Source organism: Pelodiscus sinensis, chromosome 1 (genome assembly GCF_049634645.1).
Source record: "Pelodiscus sinensis isolate JC-2024 chromosome 1, ASM4963464v1, whole genome shotgun sequence".
Classification (NCBI taxonomy): Eukaryota; Metazoa; Chordata; order Testudines; family Trionychidae; genus Pelodiscus; species Pelodiscus sinensis.
The window spans coordinates 300941108-300959337 of record NC_134711.1 but is presented as its reverse complement, the minus strand read 5'-3'; the positions used below and the strand labels follow the sequence as shown (position 1 = coordinate 300959337).

The following is an 18230-nucleotide window of genomic DNA, read 5'->3' as shown; positions in this document are numbered from 1 at the left end:
GCCTTACATGGGTTGCTGCTGAAAGCTGGTCAGTGTTATTGGCAGCAGGGCTGGCCCACAACATTTTTGCACCTGAAGTGGGGAGCTCAAATGACGCTCCCATGTCCTGTCACTTGGGCCAAAACTTTGAAAGGTCTCAATTCTGCCTTCTTCCTGTTCTACTCCACTCATAGTGCTCCACCATCTCTGTACATCTTGAGCAGAGAGAATACATATGCACCAGCAGCAGACACAATTTTCTATACTCTGGGTCCTAGTGGTGCCCCTCCCCCCGCACAGTCTGGCACCCGAGGCAGCCACCTCAGTTCGCATCATGGTAAGGCCAGCCCTGATTGGCAGGAATACATGCTGCACAGCACTGATGGCAGAAGAGGTAGGACAGCCTTGTAGGGAAGAAGAAAGCAGAGCACAGTGCAACTATGGGTGAGGTAGGAGGATTTGAGATGATAGTGTTTCTATGACTGTACCAGGGAAAAGCTAAATGGATTATTATTATTATTATTATTATTTATTATTTTATTGGAATTCCCTTTGTCCTCTTATTTAGTGCAGGTAATATTGAAAGGTTTGAGTCCTATTGCATTCCTGAGATGATTGGTAAGTGGAGAAATCCAACTTTGCATTTAGCTGTGTCTTCTTCCTCTTGTCATATTAATGTGCAGTTCCCACTGCTATCAATGGGTATTAGGAGTGTGTAGGCAAAGGAGATTAGCCCCTAAGAACTAAATACACAATAGAATGTACAACCACAGGCACTCACAAAAATGTCAGAGTCTGAAAAGTACTTTCCTCTTATACTGAGGTTTTAAAAATACATTGCCAAAGCTGTCTTTTTCTTTCAGTGATTGAATGACCCTTCCTTATGAAAATGAACATTGAACAGGCTATATCACCTAGCTGTTTAGTTTAAAAGATAGCAATAGGTGGCATTTCCGTGGGAGGTGATCTTTAGTATTGTAGACTAACATTTGTGTATTTTCTTGTGCTGTGATACTTCTACTAGAAAGTAATTGGCCGGTGTCCCAGAAAAAGCTATCAATAACATAATTGCCAGGAGAGCAGGCTATCACTAAAGCAACAGGGTCCTACAGAACCTTTCTTTTTATGTGGGTTGGTGCCAGCATAAGAACAAAACTGTGTGTTTCAATTTTACAGAGAAGGTTAATGAGTTTTCTCCTTTGCCAAGAAAGCACTTGAAGGTTAAGGAAAGAAGTACTTCAGAAACTGAAAGGGGGAAAGCTCGGTTTTAAAAATATACAACCTGCTAAATGAAATTGTGTTTTAAATTGTAAAGTATTATGGGATTTCCTTTGTTAGGGAAACAAGGTAGAGCTTTACAAGATGCAAGATAATGCACTAATTATGATAGCAATGCTAGAATTAGAAAATATGTAATATATCATTATATTATCAATGAAAATATGTTAATGAATGCCACTAGGATTTCTAAAAGCTGAAAATGTTCTCAAAGTAGCTGATCTCTCTGTCACTCTGAAATCTATTCATTCCAGTTTAGTATGAAAGGGTGAGGGGTGATTTATCAGTTTGACAGACCAATGCTTGGTGTGATTTCAATATTTCAAAATAGGTGTAATATATTTAGACTTTTGTAAAGTGTGGGTATTAGTACTGTACTGTACACCATTCTGGCTAAAAAAATAGCACCACACAATTCCAATAAAGTATGCATTGAATAGATTAAGAGATGGCTAACTGATATATCTCAAAAAGGTAGTAGTTAATGGGCATTTGTCATTGAATAGGCTTATTTCCAGTATTCCAGGCGAACAAGGCCTGATAGCATTAAATGTTCCATCAATGATCTGGAAAGAAATATAAAATCACTGCTGATAAAGTTTGCAGATGACACAAAGATTGGCAGAGTGAAATATAATGATGAGGACAGGGCAGGTGTACAGGGTGATCTGAAAAACTTGGCAAGGGGGACCCAGTATAAAATATGTTTTAATGCAGATGTGAGGTCATATCTATAGAATGGGGGTAGAGGGGAAGTGTTTTCTGGGAAGCAGTGAATCTGAAAGGAATTAATGGGTCATAGGGGACAAGCATCTCATCAGATGATTCTGGTGCTGTGGCAAAAAGGGCCAGTGTAATTCTTGACTCTATAAACAGTAGAGTAGTGGGTAGGAATAGGAAGGTGATTTTATCACTGTATATGGCACTGGTGAGAGCAACAGTTGAATACTCTGTCCAGTTCCGGTGTTAACATTTTAAAAAGGATGCTGAAAAAATGGAGAAGATATAGAAAAGAGACGCCAAAATTATTTGAGGGCTGGAGAAAATCCCATACAGTGGGCCTTAAAAAGAACTGAATCAGTTTAGCTTATCAAGAAGAAGATTCAGAGATGATTTGATTGTCTTCAAGTGAAGAAAATACCAGGTGATGTAGAAATGGATATAATCCATCAAATGGAGGAGCAGATATCACCCCTGAAATCTCTTCCAATTGTTTCTGTATTGCCTACTATCATCATCTCTGTATGATCCACACCCATCCTCAGACATCTAGCTGTCACCCAAACTCAATCTGTTAGACACTGGAAAGACACAAGATGAGTCACTATTAGCTCTCTCTAATGGCATCACACACACATTAAGCAGAGTGGTAAAAATGATGTTTTACTATTAATTACTGCATTACTGTGGTGCCTAGGAGCACTAGTCATGGATCAGGACCCATTATGCTAGGTGCTTTACAAACACAGAATAAAAAGATTATTCCTGCCCCCAAGAGCTTGCAATCTAAGTACAAGACAATAGACAACAGACGCATGCAGAATGATGAGGGAAAACAATGAGACAATATTGGTCAGGATGATAGGCAGTGGTCTCAGCACACCAGCAACCTAGCTTTTACTTTTTGTAGGCATCGTGATGAAGCAGAGTTTTAGGGAGAGATTGGAAGGTCAGTCACGAGATGGCTTTGTGAATGTTTACAGGGAGGCCACGAGGAGACTCAAGAGAGGACAGTCACGGAAGCAAAGAGAGGACAAGATTTCAGGAAGAGGAGCATGGCCATCTGTGTCAGAGGCAGCTGACAGGTCAAGAAGGATGGGGAAGGAATACAGGTTCTGAGGCTGGCCAGAAAGAGATCATTAGAGACTTTGGTGAGAGATGTTTCAGTGGAATGTGAGGAGCAAGAGGTGGAATGGTCTAGGATGGAATTGGAGGAGGGGAACTCCAGATGAGAGTGTGAACAGTGTATTCAGTGAGGTGAAAGGGAGAAGGAGTGGTAGCAGGAGCAGCTACTGAGCTCAAGGGTGTTTTTTTAGGGATGGGATAGACTAACGCTTGCTTGTCTTGTGAGAAGAAGGAGCCAGAGGAGAGTGAGGTTAAGAAGAGGAGGGGGGAGAGACGAGAGCTGATGTGTGAGAGATTAGGAGATGGGATCAATAGGACAAGTGGAAGAGTTTAAAGAAACAGCTGGGAGACTTCTGTATGAGTGATCAGGGAGCAGGAGAAAGGAACGACAAGCCAAGGAGTGGTGGAAGGTCATATTTTGTCAGTTTGTTCTTGCAAGTAACTCTTGAGCTCCTTTGCAGGGAGAGAAATAGAGGCAAGAGGAGGGGAGAGTTTGAGGAGTGAGTTAAGGTGGACTGGATTGCTGGCATGGGATTCAATTAAACTGGACCAGCAAAGCTGTTTAGCTAGAAAGCTGGCAGAACCGAAGGAGTATTGAATCAATCTGTAGTGGAGAAGTGATCCGCAAGACCATAATCAGTGTGAGAGCAGGACCATTAGAAGGGTTTGGAGTTGAGCCAGAGCTGCTGGTTGGAAGGGTGGACATTGTGATGGGAGAGAAGAGCAAAAGAGTCGAGGGTAGAAGGGGGTGAAGCATGATGAGACTCAACTGCTATTAACAGAAGGAAGGGAAGAGTGAGAAGAGGAAGGAGAGCAGATGAGAGGTATCAACGCAGATGATACAGAAAGGCCAGGTGACAAGTGGTGGAGGTGGGCTGATGGGCAATGCTGAGAGAGACCATGTGATAGAGAAGGAAATTCAGCAACACAGAGAGAAAGCTGTGCTTGGTGAAGACTAACCCAAGTGAATGGCCTGTCTGGTGATTTGCAGGTTAAACAAAGCCCTAATATGGAAGTCCTGGAGGTATGCTCCGACTGGTACTGAGACCTGGTTGTCTTGGAAAGATCCCCTATCACACTCCCTGTTATTGGGGAGAGGGTGAGTGCAGGCAGTGAGGTAGTGGAGGCAGCTCCTAGCCCAGCTATTTAGTCTCTGCTGTCTGGGAAGGTTCCTCTGTTATAATCCTCCAATCACAGCCCTGTTGGTGGTAAGGGGCAGAGCCAGGCTCTAATGTAGTTGTGGAGATGGCAAACTGCAGTACCCCACACAAGGTCAGAAACTCAGTGAAGGAACAGCCACTCATGCACAGTCGTGTCCTGGCCTATCTGGCCATTTCTCTTTCATTCTTTCTCTTCAGCCTTATTGGTCTTAGTTGAGCTATGTCTACATTACAGTTATTTTTCAGAAAAATTTGGGTACCTTTTTTTGATTCTTTTTTTGGAAGAGGCTTTTCCGACATTTGGCCCGTCTACACGGGGCCAAATGCGGGAAAAACCTCCTCTTTCAGAAGAGCTCTTATTCCCCATAAAATGAGGAATACGGGGCTTTGAAAGAGCATGCCTGCTTTTTCGGAAACTGATCCGAAAAAGCGTACGCACTCCCTCGACTAGGGGTATCCCAGAAAAAAATCTGTAGTGTAGAAATAGCCTTGGGTTTCACACATTTCTTTTGTCTATCTTTATTGATGGTTTAGTCTTTAGCAGGCCTTTAGACTATTACCTTACCTTTGGAACAAATATTGACTTTTAGCTTGATTATGAGGTGAATTTGACCCTAGTGTAAGCAGATATTTGCATTGACATCAATGAAATTTCACACATTACACTGGAGATGCATTAGGCTTTCTAAATCTTCATGGTGAGATGATCAGATCACAAACAGAAAATTCAATGGAAAATCTGTTTGTTGCAAATATCTTGATTGCTTATTAGTTACCTTAGTTTCATTGACTTTCGTTGTTTCACTTACCTTTCCTTCTGAGTCTAAGTCAATATTTTATGATGGTGCTTAGTGATTCAGTTATCAGTGGCTACTGGGCTATACATTTTGGAGTAAAGGTCAGATGGTATTGCATCCTTTAATTTTGACAGTGCTCTAGAGTAATCATTTAATAAAGCCAGCATCTCATCAATCTTTTACAATAAATCTTTGCAGCTCAGAGCATATTTAGACTAGCTCATTTATTCCATTGTCATCAGTCTTTTGCAGCTGGGTCTCTGTATTTGCCAAACAGTTATGTACAAAGACATGATCATGAATGTTCACCTTTTAGAGTTAACAGCCGAGTGAACAGAGTATTAAAGCTGAATGACGTTTGATCTGTAAAAAATGCCTTCATTTCTCTTGTTTTAGACATATTGCCCATGTCTCATGAACAGCTGTAATCATTCATCCATCCCTCTAGTGTCCAGTCCAGAAATAGACTAGATAAATTGTACTCAATGGATTGCATTTGCACTAAGAGGCATCCAGGAGGCTTTTTCTGGGTTTTCAGATTGTACATTAGACAAAAATGTCCAAAAAATCTGCATCATTTGCCCTATGTCAATAAGGCAAGAAAAAAACTGAACCATCAGAATGACTGCTGGAGTGCACAAGCATTTAAATAGACACTTTTTGGGCAGTGTAGAGTGACGGTGTGTCCTCCCTTCAACTCAGAGAGGGACGGACCATCCCTGGTGCCCAGGTGGCGCCCAGATTTGCCCTTTCTGCCAGGAGTGGGAAGGTGGGACAGGCGATATAAAAGGCAGAGCCTCCAGCTCAACTGGGGTCAAGACAGTGAGAGACACAGATGCATGCTGTTCTCTGCAGACTGCTAAATTTGCTGCCGAATTCTGGAGGAGCCTGTGTCTGGAGCCTGTGTCTGGCGGAGCTGTTGGCACTGCCATTGTATCCCTACCCTGAGGATGCCAAGGACACCCATGGAGCTGAGAGTAAGTAGGGCTAATAGGAAGTAGCTCGGGACAGTTGACTAGTCTAGCTGTGTTACTGCCTCTGAATCCAGGTGAGCATGTTGTGGTTGGATTCCCCACTGACCCAATGGCAGAACTCTCCACTACTCTGGGGCTGGAGCCTGGTTGAGTCTGGGGGGCCCAGACTCTACTGCTAACTTCACTCCAGGGGTGGCAGCCTCCCCACTATAAGTCAAAGGCCTGTGATTGTCTGCTGTTCACCATTGCTAGGACAACAGGCTGTGCCATACATACTGTGCTCTGCCTGAGGGCCAGAGCACTGTAGACCAGTGTCTGTCAACCTCTGAAGACTTTCAGGCATCTGATTTGTCTTGCATACCCCCAAGATTCACCTCACTTAAAATCTACTTGCTTACAACATCAGACATAAAAATACAAAAACTTCACAGCACACTATTACTGAAAAATTGCTGACTCTCTTTTTCACCATATAATTATAAATCAATTAGCATATAAATATTGTACTTACATTTCAGGGTATAGTATATACAGATGTGTAAAAAAAAGTCATTATCTGTATGAAATTTATGAAGCCTGTTGTAAAACTAGGCAAATATCTAAATGCAGTGATGTATCCCTTGCAAAAACCACTGCAAAAGACGGTTTGGGGTTCTGCTCCATGTGGCTGTTGAGACACTAACACCTGCTCTGATACTCGGACGCTTCCCCTGATAGGCAATGATTCTGGCAGTGTAATGAGGTCGTGTGGCTTCCCTCCAACCCAGAGTGGAAGGGACAACAGGGAGGCATGACAGGGAATATTAAAATACCCCCATAAAATATATTAATTCTTAAAAGTGAATTCCAAAACTATTTAATAGCAATCCATTTATGGGACTGAGTATTAAGGAGGTAGGAAAATTATTTATGGCAGGTAACAAATTATTTTAAATATCTTGATGAACCCAATGGAAACGTGCATCAGAGCCTTTTCACAGTGTGTGATTATGTGGTATACTTTATATCCCAGACGTTAGATGCTAGCCTACTCTAAGAACAATTGTTTCCTATTTAGATTGTTTAGGAGATGAAAGCTATCCAAAGGTTTGCTAAGTTTCCTCAAATACTAGGACAAAACTTAAGCTAAAGCAAGGCTAAGCACATGACTTCTTGAATTTGAACCCTAAGTAGGAGAAGGATTGGGCCCATACACCGCTGCACTGTTCTCTGTGTATATTTTGCAACATCCAATTTGGTATGAAGTAAAAATGTTGCAGTTTTGCTATGGCCTTGCCTTGTTTGCACATCTGCCCTCCGCCACAGCACTATCCATGTCACTGGCAATTCTGCAGCCAGATACAGGCAGTCCTCGGGTTACATGGATCCGACTTACATCGGATCCCTACTGACAAACAGGGTGAGGTAACCCCGCACTAGCTGCTTCCCCCCAGCAGACCAGGGAGACGCAAAGCTAGTGCCCCCCCAGCAGACCAGGGAGACGCGGAGCGGCTTTTCTCAGCAGACACCTCAGCTTGAGAATAAAAGACTGAGGGAAGTGAGGTGTGGGAGAATAAAACTGAGCTCTGGAGAAATGTTTGGCTAGAGTTTCCCCTACAATATGTACCAGTTCCGACTTACATACAAATTCAACTTAAGAACAAACCTACAGTCCCTATCTTGTACGTAACCCGGGGACTGCCTGTAGTTATTATTCCCACTGAAATCAGGGGAGTTTGGCACTGATTTCAAAGGGGGAAGGATGGGACCTATGTAGTGAAGACAGTGATGAACAATTATAAAACTAGGGGAAGTAGCAGGAGTAGAATATGTAACTGGAGTCAGCTTTATGTTAAGTCAATCCTGACAGTGTCCACACAGCAGGAGGCCAATGGGAGCTGCCCTCAGCGTTCGATTTGCAGGTTTATACTAGACCTGCTAAATCTAACACCAGAAGATTGACCTCCAGAGCCTTGATCTGCAGGCAAGTGTAAACGTGCCCTGAGTGCTGTGCTTTTTAAAGGTACAATACTCTGTCTAATCATCTGTTTCTAAATGTATCTTATGACATTTTGTCTAAATCCTGATAGGGGAATGGGCTGAAGAAGAATTTGCTTGACATTTGTAGTGAAGTTATTTTTCGTCCTTTGGATTTATTGAGGAAGGAGATGAGCAGTGTTAATTTATTGATATATACATAAATTAGAGATTTATTTGTAATTTTTTGTGCTATACACTTCAGACATGTAAACGGGGGGAACAACTGAGACCTCCTTTGTGTTCTCACACCACATGTGCAGCTCACGTTCTTTGTACTAAAACTGAATGCTAAAGCTTGGAATGTAAAACAATCTCTACGTCTTATGACATTTAATTTTTACTTTCGTTTCATGATTCTTATTATTTTCATCATGAGTTCTCAAAATTTCTCTGATAGATGTAGTATTGAGACTGGTTTTTACACGTAGAACATAGGAGGCTCTTTACTACATCTCCTGTCTGAAGAGTGGTTTAAACAGAATTGTATGAAATATTTGCAGTGAAACGTGGGGGTTCTCGCATGGGATTTATGAACATTTCAAACAAACTTGGTTTAGTTAAATGATTGAAGTGAAACCCGTGTTAAACTTGCATGGAGAAATCCATCTATTTCAAAGGCTTCACTTTGTTACAGTTTCTGATAAAAAAAAAATCTTATGTGGAGTGCTTCCCACAACTTCCATTGACTGGGAATAGTGCACCGTGGCCACTGGGAGCTGTGCTGGTGGACACTCAGTTAAACATACCATCTGGCAGCCTACCAGGGCTTAACTCTGATGAACCACTTCTGGCCCATGATCAGAGGTTCCCCAGGCCTGGTCTAGATAAGTTGATGTATTGGGGTATGTCTACACTACAGAGTTAATATGAACTAACATACGTTAGTTCGAATTAACTTTGATAGGCGCTACACTAGCAAATCGCTAGTTCGAACTTAATTCGAACTAGCGGAGCGCTTAATTCGAACTAGGTAAACCTCATTCCACGAGGACTAACGCCTAGTTCGAATTAAGTAGTTCGAATTAAGGGCTGTGTAGCCACTTAATTCGAACTAGTGGGAGGCTAGCCCTCCCCAACTTTCCCTGGTGGCCACTCTGGGCACCACCAGGGAAACTCTTATGCCCCCCTCCTGGCCCCGGAGCCCTTAAAGGGGCACGGGCTGGCTACGGTGCCCATGTCAGGTGCAAGCCTGCCAGCACCCAGCTAGCAGACCCTGCACTTGGCACGGCACGAACCAGCCACCCGCTGCCACCCAGCCCTCCGCCTTTTCCTGGGACCAGGCTGGCGGCTTCCGGGAGCCTGCCCAGGTCCGCAAGAGGCGGGCGCCCGCCTGGTCTAGTGCAGATATCGTGGACCTCATCCACAACCTCCGCACTAGGCACAGGAAAGTGGCCATCTAGGGCAGGATAGCTGCCAGCCTGGCCACCCAGGAGCAGGTTTGCATGAAAATCAAAGTGGTCCAGTGAGACCCCCGACTCTAAGCCCTGAGTTTAGAATGGCCGTCCTGGGTCAGACCAAAGGTCCATCTAGCCCAGTAGCCTGTCTGCTGACAGCGGCCAACACTAGGTACCCTGGAGGGGATGGACCGAAGACAATGACCAAGCCATTTGTCTCGTGCCATCCATCTCCAGCATTCCACAAACAGAGGCCAGGGACACCATTTCTACCCCCTGGCTAATAGCACTCCATGGACCCAACCTCCATGACTTTATCTCACTTCTCTTTAAACTCTGTTATAGCTCTAGCCTTCACAGCCTCCTACAGCAAGGAGTTCCACAGGTTGACTATTTGCTTTGTGAAGAAGAACTTTCTGTTATTAGTTTGAAGCCTGATACCCATTCATTTCATTTGGTGTCCTCTAGTCCTTCTATTATGGGAACTAATGAAGAACTGTTCTTCATGCACCCTCTCCACACCACTCATGCTTTTATAGACCTCTATCATATCCCCCTTAGTCTCCTCTTTTCTAAGCTGAGAAGTTCCAGTCTCTTTAGCCTTTCTTCATATGGGACCTGTTCCAAACCTCTGATCATTTTAGTTGCCCTCCCCTTTCTCACCCTCTCTCTTCCCCTCTCCCACCTCCTTTTCCCAGTCTCCCCGAGTTTTGTTCAATAAAGAGAGTTTCTATTTCTGAACACACGTGTCCTTTTTTTTGTACATCAGGAAGAGGGGCTAGGGAGTGGTAAGTGGAAGGAGGTGAGGGAGGAATGGGGTACGAGCCCCCGATGGGGAGGAATGGGGTGGCTCTGCGGGCTCCTTGGGGTGGAAGCTCTCCTGCAGCCCCGATTGATCCCTCTCCCCAGATGGCAGCCTGCGGCAAGTGCAGCCGGGCTGATGGCCGAGTGCTGTGATGTGCCAAGTGTGGGCACTCAGGGCACTCCAAGCCAGGACTGTTTTGCTGTCCCTCATCGAGTTAGACAACCCCTGAGAACTGTCTGGGCGGGGTGGGGGTCGGGTCCCTTTAAGCACAGCTCTCGGCTAGCCTGAGACAGCAGCTCCACGCTCTAAGTCCTAATCTGATGCCCTGCCGGCACTGCTTCTGGCCATCCTTAACCCCAGTTCAGGGCCCACTCAATGTGGACCTGCTAGTTTTTAGGTTTAGATGCAGTTGTTCGAATGAGCTTAGTTCGAATTAACTAATTCGAATTAAGTTAGTTCGAATTAGTGCTGTAGTGTAGACATACCCTTACTGATTGAGGATCAAGTCAGAAAGGAGCACTGTGATCATCTGGTCTAGTGAAAGTCTATGTATTAGCAGTCTGTGTTTTAAGGACTGATGCTTCAGCTATTCTAACCCTGCTCCCCACAACCCTGTGTCTACCTCTTGGCTTTCATGGATAATGAGAATTATTTAAAATAATAATTTCTATTCTCTTGAACTCAGGAGTCAAAACTCCCAGTTTCATATCTAGAATGTTTACATGGTAATTAAAAAAATGTATACTGTGTCCCAGGTAGTTAAATCAACTGCAAATTAAGGGCCAGATTAATCTGTACACTCTAGCTGCTTTGCATTGTGCTGGTGATGCAAAGTAACTGCAAGCAACAATTTAACTAGATAGCGCATTCAGGTGTTTTTTGCTGCTACAGAGTAGGCTAACACAGCCAGTGTACTAAAAACTAAAATTAAAAATCATGTTGATACTTCATATCTTCAGATTATTAGAAATATTGTGAGAGGGTGGACTAGGCCCTGAGGCCCCCTGCTGGAGGCCTTGTGGTCCTGCCATACCCCACCCCAGAAAAGGACAATAAAGAGGTCCCCCAACCTGCCTAGAGTGGCTTTGTAGGTCAAACAGGCCCCAGCATCCTAGCATAAGTGTTGCATGGCCAGAATGAATTCAGCTCCTTGCTAGAGCTAGAGGAGAGTAGAAGGTGTTCCAGGCTGGCTTCTGGGACTCCACCAGGACAAGACCCTGAGCTGATGGTGAAGAAAGTGCTGGAGCCATGGCGGAATGGCCCAGGGATTTATAGTAGCAACACTGTTATTTAAAGGGACATTGCAGAGAGCTGCTATCTACATGGTCCTTGGGCTGGGACCTAGAGTAGAGGATGAGCATGGTTGTTTTTGTAACTTCCATTAGCCACTGGGGGAAGTGGATGAAAATTGACTTGGGCTATGTGTACACTACAGAGTTTTTTCAGAAAAACTTCACTTACGTCACTTGCAATCACGTTCTTTCGACAAAAAATTGAAAGAATGGAGGAGCTTTTCCGACATCAGTAAACCGCTTTCTACGAGAAAGAAGCCTTTTTCCGAAAGAGCTCTTTTAGAAAAAGGCATGTGTGGACAGGGAACAGGGAGTTCTTTCAAAAGAAGAGGAAAGAGGAAAAAGCACAGGTGCCCTGGAGGCTACTCCATCCATAGTAGTCACAGCTTAAATGCAAGATAGCGACCATTCAGAGTGGATGCTCTTTCGAAAAAGCAGATCGCTTTTTTGATGCGCTTTTGCTATGTGGATGCTCTCTTTTGGAAGAAGATTTTTTCGGAAATCTCACCTGGAAAAGCTTCCAAAAGAAGCCTGCGGTCTACATGAAGCATTGGAGTCACCACGTAGCCACCACAGAGTGTGCAGGAACACAAACTTGGGCAGGGGGCACTCACGAGAGGTGAGTGCAGCCCACTGCAAGCAAGCTCTTTGATTTTCTTGTTTATGACATTTTTAATTAATAAGGAAATTCCTACACCAAAGCCACATTCAGATGGAGTTAATAATGCATGCACATATCAGTAACTTCAGGTTAAAAAAAAGTATGTAATTTCCTCCTCAAAATAAATATTATAAAGCCAGAAAATTCAATATTAAGGTTAAATTTTAAGAAATCCAAACACATTAGTGCATGGGAATGCACAATTATGGCACCCAACTTTATTTGTGTCTTGTAGAGAAAACATGAGGGAAAAATAGGAGGAAAAAATGCTATTATTAAAGTTTCAGTTTAATCTAATCTGTGATCATAATGTTATGGGTGCCCCTAATTTATTGTAGATTCAGTACTTCTAATGCCAGAACAAACCACTGTGATCATCTAATCTGACCTCCAAAATAATTCCTATAGCAGATCTTTTAGAAAACTATCCAATCTTAATTTACAAATTGTCAGTGATGGAGAATCCATCACAACCCTTGGTAAATTGTTTCAATGGTTAATTACTGTTAAAAAAAAGGGTGCTTTGTTTGCAGTCCAAATGTGTTTATCTTCAACTTCCAGACATTGGCTCATGTTAGACTTTTGTCTGCTAGATTGAGAGCCCATTATTAAATATTTGTTCCCCGCATAGATACTTAGAAAATAATCATGTAAGCCCCTTAACCTTCTCTTTGTTAAACAGATTGAGCTCTTTGAGTCAATCACTATAAACCACATTTTCTAATCCTTTAATCTTTCTCGTGGCTCTTCCGAACTGACTCCAGTTTATCTATATCAGGGGTGGGCAAGAGAGTATCCATGGGCTGGATCCAGCCTGCCAAACCTGTTGATCTGGCCTGCAGATGCCCTGCTGCTCCCCTGCTCCCCAGGCCAATCAAAACCTGGGGATAAGGGAGTGCACAAAGTCTCCTTCACCTGCCAGGGGCACGTGGCACCAGAGGGAACCGCCAGTGGTGTAGCGAGGAGGGAGTGGGGAGGGGGCAGTTGCCCCCGGGTACCACACTAGGGGTTGCCAATTTAGTTCCCCTTTGCTCCTCGTTATCCCTCGGCTTGCCTGCTCCTCTTCTGCTCACCGCCGCCGGCTGGAGCCTCCTCCCCATTCCCAGCCTGACCCCCTCCATCTCCACCGGCAGGTTAGTGTGTGCGGGGGCCCAGACCCAAACTGGAGGGGTGGGGGAAGACACAGTACAAGCTGCCCCCCTCCTCCCAGTGTCGGGCTCAGCTGTGCACCAGGTTTGGGGCCCTGCTGTGTGGTAGTGGCAATAGGGGAAAGGCACAAATTTTGCCTTTTCCCTGGGCGCGTAACATCCTCCCTATGCCTCTGGGAGCTGCCAGCTGTTTTTAACAGCTGGCAGTTCATACTAAGTGCCACGCACCCCTTGCAGGGTAGGGTGCGAGAGACTTTGTGTGCTCCCACGCCGCCAGATCCTGAGGGTGGGAGGAGCATGCAAAGTCTTCCACCAGGAGCACCTAGAGGGAACCACCAGCTATTCAAAACAACTGGTGATTCTCTCTACATGCCAGTGGGGTGGGAGGCAAAGACTCCAATCAGAATCTGGGGGCTGGGGAGCACAGGAAGTTTTCTGCCCCTGCCTCTTATGCCCATAGTCCTGCCCCTTCTGGGGTGGGCCATGGCCACTTCAGAAAATAATAAAATACCCTCCTTTCAAAAATTATTGCCTGCCTTTAATCTACATCCTTCTTGAATTGGCGATAGCAGAACTGGATGTCGTATTCCAGCCGTGATTACACTACTGCGAAACATAGATGTAAAATAGCCACTGTTCCTACATGAGTCTCCTATTTACGTGTCCCAGGGTCATATTAGCGCTTTTGCTCACAGCGTCACACTGGAAGTTCATGTTCAGCTGATTATCCACCACAACCCTTAAATCTTTTCAGAGTTATTGCTTTCCAGGATAGTTTCCCCCCCATCCTGTAGGTATTGACTATATGCTTTGTTCTCAGATGTATATATTTACATTTAGTTGCTTATACCCATTTTAACAAGTGATCTAGATCACCCTGTATCAATGACCAGCCGTCTTCATTATCTACCACTCCTTCAGTCTGGGTCAGCCGCAAACTTTCGGTGATGGTTTTATGTTTTCTTTCAAGTCATTGATAATGTTAAATAGCATAGGGCCAAGAAGCGATCTTTTCAGGACCCCATTAGAAACACATCCACTCAACGAGGATTCCCCATTTATAGTTACATTTTGAGACCTATCAAAATATGGATTAAAAACTGGCTATTCTAGTTTTTTCAATTAAAATGTCATGTGGTACCAAGTCAAACACCTAACAAAATTCTAAGCATATTACATCAGCATTATTATCTTTATCACCCAAACTTGTAATCTCACCAAAAATTATCACTCTTAATTCACCAGAATCTATTTTCACAAACACCTATTGATTTACATTAATTATATTACCCTCCTTTAGTTCTTAATTGTGTCCCATATCAGCCATTCCCTTATCTTTCCTGGGACTGATGTCATGCTGACAGTCTTATAATTATCTGTGTCATCCCAATTATGCTTTTTAAAAATTAGCACAACATCAGCTTTGCTCCAGTCTTCTGGAATTGCTCCGATACTCAAACATTTATTGAAAATCAACATTAATAGTCCAGTGAACTCTTCAGGCTGCTTTTTTGAAAGTCTTGGATGCACATTATCTGGACTTGCTGATTTAAAAATGTCCAACTTGTAGCTTCTGTTTAACATCCTCCACAGATGCTAGTAGAACAGAAGGAATGTTCACGCTCAATACAGAACACAAATAATTATTGAACACTTTTGTATTTCTGCATTATCATTGATAATAACTTCTATTTAGTAAAATTTAAACAACTAGAATAGTCTAGTAGCATCTTAAAGACTAACAAAACATGTAGATGGTATCATGAGCTTTCGTGGATGAAGTCGTGAGTTATGCCCATGAAAGCTCATGATACCATCTACATGTTTTGTTAGTCTTTAATGTGCTACTAGACTATTTGTTGTTTTTTAAGGTTTTCTAGTTAAAGACTAACTCGGCTACCCCTCTGAAGCTTTCTGTCTATTAGTGGCCCAATGCCATAATCAGGATTCATTTTGTTTCTAATATGTTTTAAAAACTCCTTTTTGTTGTCCTTAACATTGCTAGACATTGATTTCTCCTTGTGTCACTTGGTTTCCCTTATTAATTTTTGACAGTTCCTAATTTCCCCTTTCTTCCATCTGTTATACACACACACACACACACACACACACTTTTTGCATCTGCCTTCACTCCACCCCCCCTCCCACACACACTTTTTGCATCTGCCTTCACTCCCCATTTTAGGCTTATTTGAGATTTTTTAAACCAGCATAGTCTTCTTTCTCAATTGTGGAGCTGTGGGGGTGGTTTTTTTGGCAGCTAAGAAGCTGTTCTTAAATTATTCCATATTATCATTCAAGCTTTTATGAGTAATTTTGTCCTAAGAATAGCAGCCACACACTTCCATATTCCTTTAACAAAGTTGTTTTCATTTCCCTGGGTCATATGTCCACAGCCCTAGATGTCACACATGCTTCACTCTGATCTCAGAACTCCCCTATGTTCAGTCGCAGTGTTACCTCAGGGGCTAGGTAACAAATAAAATTAAAAGACAGGCCTAAATTTCGGTGTCCCTGTACAGCAAATGCAAGTTTCTAAGCAATACTGTATCTATCACCGGCCAATTTTAACCAAATGAAGACAGACTCCAAATCAAGTTTAAACAAATCTATTAAACAATTGAGAAATGACACAGCATATAACATAAAAGTACATATAAATCCACAACAATAATGATAACTATTTGGTATAAGGTTCCCGAACAACCCACACCCTTGAACAGAGGGGAAGAAGATAGAACAGACCCTGGACAAAAAGGGAGTTTAATTTACATAAGTGTCCTGGTGGCTGTAGCTGGTTGATGCCTAGGACCTCAGCCTCTGGGCTGATGGAGAGCCCTTTGGGAGGAGCACTAGGAAGATCCTGCGGACTTTCGAAAGAAGGCGTTCTTCCTCGTAAATTGAGGTTTACCGCCATCGAAAGAAAAGCCGCGTTCTTTCGAAATAATTTCGAAAGAACGCGGCTTGAGTCTGGACGCAGGGGAAGTTTTTTCGGGAAAAGGCTACTTTTCCCGAAAAAAACCCTGAGTCTGGACACGGCCTATGTCTAATGGGGGAATAAAATCCTTGATTAACCTTCAGCAAGATGTTAATCTCCTTGAGAGAATACTTACAATAGATGTTAAATTTTTCCCTAAGGAAAAGTGCAATAAAACTTAGCTCTAAGTGTACAGCTAGGCTATTCCCATACCAAGTTTCATGTTCAAGACTACAGCCATTTTTTAGTTACCATGTGGATGAAAAAGTGTGTTAAGAGAACATTTTATTCATGTAGTCATAGTTACAAAATGTCCTAAAGCTTTAATCATCAAACTTCATAAAAATGAAATATTTTAAAAATCACCCTTAGGCAGAGACTAATCATGGCATAGTTCAGTACAATGCAAAATTTCTGAAAGCATTAGTAAGTAAAAACAAGGGCTTACAATGAACATTTCAAACCATAAATGTAGATTCCCTACAATAGCAGACCTGGGCAGACAGCTTGTTCAGTGAATTTACTGCATTTTATTTTTCCAAATTATCCATGAAAAAGAGTTTGTTGAAAAATTGGCAAAATTTCAAAAGTTAATTGAGGGTTTTTTTTTTTAAAATCAGTGGTTTATAGAAGTGAACACTTGAAAAATCCAAAGTTTTGATGAAACTTCTTAGTGAAAAATGTTCAGTATTTTTAAGTCAGCTTTAAGTCAAAATTTTAATTGGGTGCTGTGCATGCTATGTTTCTCCTTTTTCTTTATAGATATGCCTACTATTAATAATAATCTGAAGCTAGGAAATCATGGACCTTAAGAACAAAATGGGCCCTTCTGATCATCTAATCTGACCTCCTGCACTGCAAACCACAGAGTCTCATCCACCTACAGCCTCTGGCTGAGTTACTGAAGGCCTCAGTAATGAGATAAAGACTTAAAGTGACAGAGATTCTACCCTATACTCCTGTTTAAACCTGCAGATGACCTGTGCTCCAACCCCTGCCAGAGTGATCTGGGGAGAAATTCCTCCTTAATCCCAAATAGGGGGATCTGCTAGACCCTGAGCATGTCAGCAAGACCCACCAGCCAGAGAGAATTCTCTGAAGTAACTCAGAATAACACTATGGTCTACATTAAGAATAACTTCCCTTATTTTGCAATAACAAGCAGCGTATCCACACTACCAAGCCTGTTGTTTCGAAATATGGAGCTGGTTGTTTCCAAATAATAGCTCCTGCTTTCCTTGGGGAATAAGTTTATTTCAAAATAGTTATTTGGGGAGTTATTATTTCAAATTTAGTTACTTCGAAATAATTTCCTAGAGTAGACATTCCCTCAGAGCTGTCCCCATCCAGGATACGTCTAGACTACATGGCTCCGTCGACGGAGCCATGTAGTTTTCTTTGTTTGGCAAAGGGAAATGAAGCCGCGATTTAAATAATCGCAGCTTCATTTAAATTTAAATGGCTGCCCTGCTCTGCCGATCAGCTGTTTGTCGGCAGATCGGGGCAGTCTGGACGCTCCCCTGCCGACATGAAAGCCCTTTATCTACCTCCCCGGTAAACCTCATCCTACGAGGCATAACGGGGAGGTCGATAAAGGACTTTCAGGTCAGCGCGGGAGCATCCAGACTAGCGCGCTGAGCCGACAAACAGCTGATCAGCTGTTTGTTGGCTTAGCATGGCAGCCATTTAAATTTAAATGAAGCTGCGATTATTTAAATTGTGGCTTCATTTCCCTTTGCCGATCAGCCTAATCTACATGGTTCCATCAATGGAGCCATGTAGTTTAGACACACCCCTAGGCTATGTCTAGACTGGCCCCTATTACGGAATAGGGATGCAAAGCAGGTAAGTCAGAATAGGGAAATCCGCGGGGGATTTAAATATCCCCCGCGGGGTTTAAA

The 18230-nt window shown here is 43.1% G+C and overlaps 1 long non-coding RNA gene across 1 annotated transcript in view; it reads left to right on the top strand.

The window, feature by feature from the left end:
• The first annotated feature begins 336 nt into the window (after positions 1-336).
• The window catches only part of LOC142827145 (uncharacterized), a 62445-nt gene continuing 44551 nt past the window's right edge, over positions 337-18230 (top strand). Inside the window, exon 1 of the long non-coding RNA XR_012901599.1 lies at positions 337-428. This is a non-coding gene — a long non-coding RNA (uncharacterized LOC142827145). The remainder of the gene's footprint in view (positions 429-18230) is intronic.